Source organism: Hipposideros armiger, unplaced genomic scaffold (genome assembly GCF_001890085.2).
Source record: "Hipposideros armiger isolate ML-2016 unplaced genomic scaffold, ASM189008v1 scaffold_255, whole genome shotgun sequence".
NCBI lineage: Eukaryota > Metazoa > Chordata > Mammalia > Chiroptera > Hipposideridae > Hipposideros > Hipposideros armiger.
The window spans coordinates 1,898,685-1,904,875 of NW_017731605.1; the positions used below are offsets into that span (position 1 = coordinate 1,898,685).

Genomic DNA, 6,191 nt, shown 5'->3' on the forward strand with positions numbered 1-6,191 from the left:
CTTCATCCTCCTATTGGCTAAGATCTGTTTTTGTTTACAAATTCAAGAAGAGCAAAGTGAATTGAAAAAACGAGAGTAGTGAATTTAGGCACTTAAACCATCAGAGTGAGAATGAAGGCTTTCGTAGAGTCATGGAAAATTATTTTAATAGCCGGTTTTTATTTTGGCTCTGAAGATAATGTAGTATTCTCAGAAAATAAAACCTGAGGTTTCCTCTTTGCAAGGCAAATATGACTGCCTTATTTACTACACATTTTGCAGTTGAAGTATTGTGCTAGTCAAGTGCCTTTTTTATTAGTAAAAGATGATGCTAGCCTGGGATATACAAGCCAGGCTGCTTGTGTTCTCCAAAGACATTCTAAGAGATCTGACACATATCACACGTAGTGCCTATATGTTCTCATTACATGTTTCTAGACTTGAATTGATTAAAAAACTACAGTCCCTTAAAAATGATACCTATTTATTAATTTTTCATTACAAAAGAATGTGTTTATTAAATACACTGGAAAATACAGGAAAGTTGAAAAAATTTTGCGCGCACATAACTTTCCTTTGTCTCTTAGTTATACATAATTAAAAAAATAGTTGTAATCATATTCGAGTTTAAACCTGCACATTACAGACGATACGTTAACCCCTTTGGTTAGACCTGTTGTGCATTAAGTCTGAAGAGGTGGACTCTTTATGAAAGGTCATTTGATGGGGGGAGGAAGTGGAGGAAATTTTGTAAATCCTTATCTCTTTAAGCATCCCTCACTCATATCTATCTCAGAACGGTTACACCTGTATGGCATTTTAAGCCCATCCTTTGCCATGTGAAAAGAAAAACGGGTGTAGCTAATTTACACTGCCAATTAAATTCCCATGGGCAAAGTCACAACCAGAGCAGAAAAGAAAAACTGTGGGCAGCTGGGTGATGTATTTGCTTAATAACAAATTTCCAGAGCATTAACCCAGTATTCATATTTACTTCGGCTTGGGGGGATGACCTCACCTCGCCACGGTTCCTCAAAGTCCTTGGGGTAGTGTCCACCCCTTCTTTCCGGGTGTGATGGGAGGAGCGCAGAGCCTTTGCCCCCTCCCCGCAGGCGTTGGGAAAGCCTGGAACCGGCCTCGGTGGTCGAGGCGGGACTGGAGCGGGCGGGGGCGGGGCCGGTGGCCGAGCGCGCGCAGCAAAGCCCGCGCACCGGTCACATGCTGCACGGGCCGGGCACAAATAACACGGGCGCGCGCACTCGCGTTCGTGGAGCCGGCGGCGCTGGGAGGCGGTGCCACCGTCTTGTGGAACCGTATCCCGCTTCCTTGCGCTCCGTCCGACTCCCGGCGCTGGGATCCCGGACGCCGTCCTTGCGCGGGGCCGCGCGTCCTCGGTGAGTGCGAGCCTGGTGACGGCTGCTTCATTGACGGCGGAGCAGACGGGAAGCCTGGGGTCGCGGCCTACGTCCTGGAGCTCTGGGTGCCTGCCCGGTTGACCGCCTAGGTCCCTCTCCAAGCCGGTTCCCGTGCGAGTGGGTTCCACCCTGTGTGGTGCGCGGGGGAGGCCTGGCCGCACCTGGTAGGGGGTGTGTGCTCATTTCCCGCGTGTTAGTGAGGACGGTCAGAGAGCCGTGGCGTGGCGATGCTGGGCTCCTGTCCGAGCCTGAGTTCGGCTTCCTGCCAGCCTCTGGCTATTCCAGAGCTGCAAGGAAGTTAGTTGTTAAAAGTAGCATGCTGTTGGCATTTGTTGCACTTCCACTCTTGGTGCTACGACTTCATGCTGATGCCACATGCATTCCCTACCAAGTCACCAGCTGCGTGCTTTCTCGGTTTTTTTGATGTTTACATCGTAACTTAGCTTCCTACTAATGTTGAGGAGGATTGATTCACAGTGGAAGTCACGAGTTGTTCATGTGACCATTCTCACAGTGTACAGCGTGGATAATTCGACGAGCAAGAAAAACTCAAAGAGTTTCAGAAACAATATGAAAGACTGCAGCTGCACAGTAGAAACAAAGCTTCGTTTACCCGGTGGCCCTACTGATTGGTAGGAGGCGTTGAAAAAGATTGTTCTGATTTTGTTATTAGCTTTCAGTTGTCAAAATCGTCACTTTATGCAGACTATATTGTGAAGTTGAACTGTTGGCATTGTGATATTAAGTTAAGCAAGGTACTTGAATGTTGCAAATTTGGGTGTTAGGCTTTTGCGGATAATTGGTCATATAATTAAATCAGCGATGTGTTTCCCTGAAAACTTTAGCTTTAGCATTGTAGTTAATGCATTCTGGATATAGAGTTCAGAACACCCTCAGCTTTTTAGCCAGCGTTTGGAAAATATTAATACTTTGTTGGTTTGTTTTGAGGTCTAGCAGTGTTTCCGTTCTAACCCTGATAGAATGTTTTGTAGCCAGTGTGGTAGGTACAATTTCTGAATCCCCCAACCGAAAATTTAAAGATCTCTGTCTTAATTACAGAATAGTTACAAAATCTACCCTCTTTTCATCTTCTAGCTCTAAAGAGGGACTCTGCCTACTCTCTGTGGGGGGAAATGAGATAAAACCATCAGTAACATTCCTTTTTAAAAGTTAACTATAACTTTCTTTCTCCCAGGTAGAGCAACTCTTCTCTCAGCATTGAGCAACTGATACTCAAAATAGAGGACTCAACTGCTGCAAGTTAAGTAGATTTATCTGAAGCAGTTGTTTATCTCAGTGTAGGGTTTTACCAAGGTCTGTTTATCAGATGACACTTGCTAAATGTCTCATTGTTCACTGGCAGAAATTTGTGGTGGGTNCTGTTGCTCAGAGCTCAAACTCTTGAGCGAGCTCTTAACCAACTGAGCCACTCGGCCGGCCCCAAGCTCCAATAATTTTTGACAGGTGATCAAACTTGTGTGTGGTCTCACATTGTCGTGATGGAACACAACTTCTTTACAATGAACAAGCTCTGGACGTTTCTGGATGATGGATTCATTCAAACTATCCAGTTGCCGACAGCACACATTCAAATTGATTGTTTGGTTCCCTGGTAGGAGCTCGAAAAACACGACACCTTTAAAATCCCACCACAATGAGAGCATAACCTTCCTCTGATGAATGTCTGCTTTCGATGTCGTTTGAAGCGAATCATCACGTTGGGACCAAGACTGTTTGCACACCACATTGTTGTAAACAATCCACTGCTCATCACCAGTTATCAGTCGCTTCAAAAAAGGATCATTTTCCTCACGTTTAATGAGAATATTGCAGATGTTTATACATGCCGTCAAATGAACTTCTTTGAGTTCATGCAGAACCCAAATATCGAGCTTGCTTACGTATCCCAGCTTCTTCAGGTGATGGTGAATGCTTGAATGAAGGATGTTCAATGTTTCTGCAATCGCTCGTGTTGTGTAACGTGGGTTTGACTCGATTGATGCCTTTAGTTTATCATCATCAACCTTGGTGGGCCTCCCTGACCGAGGAGTGTTGTTGAGATAAAAATCACCAGCATGGAATTTCGTGAACCATCGTTGGCACTGATATTCTTGTAGAGCATTGTCACCATAAACTTTATGGAACTTTTCACAAGCTTGACGTGCGTTCTTCCCTTTATGGAAGTAAAAGAGTAAAATATGGCAAAAATACAGTTTGGTCTTCCATCTTCAACTTGCTGTAAAATCTCCAAATCTCAACCAAATTGCTCAATTTTTATTTTAGAATGAAACAAGAGCTGTCAGCTGTCAAATTACATAGCAATAACATAGATGCAAATGACTCTAGTACTTCCAAAAATGAACTAGTGCCATCTGTTGCAAACATGCATCATGACTTTTCCGATAACCCCATAGTTAGGTTCTGACCCTACACCTTCTGCTGAGCCAGGAACAATAGGCTGCATGAGAAAGCTCTGAAAAGGGGGCTATGAGCAGGGCAAACTTTCTGAGGCTTCCAACAATGGGTAGTGCAATTGTCAGGCACAGTGCTTGGCCTGGTCTTTTTGGATGAAAAAACAGGGTGTATTCATGATGCATAGGGCTAAATATATTGCCCAAGCTGCTCGTGCCTTATGGGAAAAGCTAGGAAAGAGAAGGGCTTGATTGAAAAACAAAAAAGAGGCTGTAGTGATTTTTGTGATTGTGGCTGCCCGTTTTCCATTGCCCTTTTCTCCGGTAATATAATAGCACTGCACTAGTGTGTGTGTGTGTGTGTGTGTGTGTGTGTGTGTGTGTGTGTGTGTTGGTGGCAAGCTACCTTGCCTATGGAAGGTAGTCTTGTAGGATTATCAGTCAAGCTGCCCTGCCCTATAAGCCAAAAAGTCCTCTCAGTCTCTCTCTCTCTCTCTCTCTCTCTCTCTCTCTCTCTCTCTCTCCCCCTCCACCTCCACCTCCCTCCTCTTTTGTCTCTTCTGAAGAATGACAAAAGGATAGGAAAACAAAAATAACTGAAACTTATTCTTTCCCACAGGTGGCACCCTGGAAAACCTGTAGACTAGCTCTCCTACTCAGATCTTTGCAACCCCCTCACCAGGCCAGATTTTCAGCTGTTTCTTTGATCCTTTCCAATACATTCCCTATTTTTTTTGTTTGTTTGTTTTTAGCTGAGCCATCCTGCCACCTGTTGGCAGCTCAGCGGCTGCTCAGCTCGGGCTGGACTCGAACTGCTGTTGCTCAGCGCTACATTCCCTATTTGCTTAATTAAGTTAACTAGTGTCATTGCTTGTTGCTTGCAACATACAGATATAGGGGGCTTTTCTAAACTTTTTGAGTGGGGACCCAGAAAAATCAATCATTGGTGCTTAGACAGCTGTGTGCCACACTGAGGAAAAGAGGAACAGGCACAGAATTAGGTCTACATAAAAATAATATTTGAAAATATACCAACTCACTTATTTCAGTTACTAAATAAACTTAGTGTAATGGCACAAATGACAAAAAAAAATTTTAAGACAGCTTTTAAGAGACAAAAAGTCCCAATGATCTCATAGCCTTGATGGTCTGGAGTTATAACTACAAAGGGTTAATATGTAGGTGTAGGGGATGGTTAATTTCCCCAGCTCAACAATTTATCTGGATTTGCCTGATGACATCTGACCTACTTTTTAGCATTCCAGGCAGTAATTACCAAAGCCCTCCCCAAAGTCTCAGTCCATAAAATCTTCCTTTTAATAAGATTTAACAAGCCTTTAGTGTGCTCCCACAGCACTTCAAAGTCACAGTGGCACCAGGGGAGTGTTTTTAAAACATGCAAAGCACGAAGTACATTCTGGGGTGTTTCAGACTTAGACAAAACTACAGGGACACAAACATCAGGTACTACGTTCTGGAGGGAATTGGTGGGAGATGGGGAGTGCACTAGTGGTAGAGAGAGAGCTGTGGATTCCTAAGGTTCCTGAAAAAAGCAAACAAAAGAATCCTAGGTGGATCCAGTCTGAACCAGGCAATGGGCAATTCTGATGAGTCGCATTGTGGTCTAAAGTTAATTAGACCATGGTTAATTTTTCAACTGGGTCAGTCAGGCATGGGAATGGTAGGGTAAAGGGTTTGTTACTCCCAAATCCCTTTCCATCCATCTGGAGTTCCCATTTCTATTTCTACTTACATGCACTGTAGACAGGGATGACATAGTTACGTTGACATGCTCCATCGGCAATGCTAAAATATCTACCTGCTCATAAGCTCAGAGAAGAGTTTGGAGAAAATATTTATTGTTTCCAGAGATTCTGTCTGCCAAACATTTCTTAAAATAGGGTATGACATGATTGGGGACAATATAAGAATTGATTTGTTGTTCTAGAACAGCAATGTCCAATATGGTAGCTGCTATCCACATGTGGCTATTAAAATTAACATTAATAATTAAATACAATTAAAAATTCAAATTAAAAATTTAGTTGCATTAGCCAAATTTCAAGAGCTCAGTAGGCATATGTGGCTAGTGACTACTATATTGAACAAAATAGTCACAGAACATTTCCGTCATTGTGGAAAGTTCCATTGACAGCAGTGTTCTACAATATCTGTACTAGGTTTCAATAAAGATGCCAGAGATATATTTTCCTAATGGTTATTGACATACATACCAAGAAGACTCCTGTAAAAATACAGTTAGCCTAAAAATAAGAGGGCCTTTCAAAGTGAGACGCAAACAAGCATTTATTTGAGATAAGAATAGCTATTCGGGAATAATTAATTCAAGCAGGAGCCCAGATAACATTAGGAGACAAAGGCAATG

General features: G+C 43.1%; 1 protein-coding gene across 3 annotated transcripts in view; it reads left to right on the forward strand.

The window, feature by feature from the left end:
* Positions 1-1,207: 1,207 nt before the first annotated feature.
* The window catches only part of OSBPL1A (oxysterol binding protein like 1A), a 222,336-nt gene continuing 217,352 nt past the window's right edge, over positions 1,208-6,191 (forward strand). Inside the window, exon 1 of one of the 3 annotated variants that reach the window (XM_019656152.1) lies at positions 1,208-1,373. The gene's annotated coding sequence lies outside the window, so the exon portion shown is untranslated. Of the gene's footprint in view, positions 1,374-2,576; positions 2,656-6,191 lie in introns of those variants that run through there. The other 2 variants (XM_019656153.1, XM_019656154.1) reach the window with 2 other exon arrangements.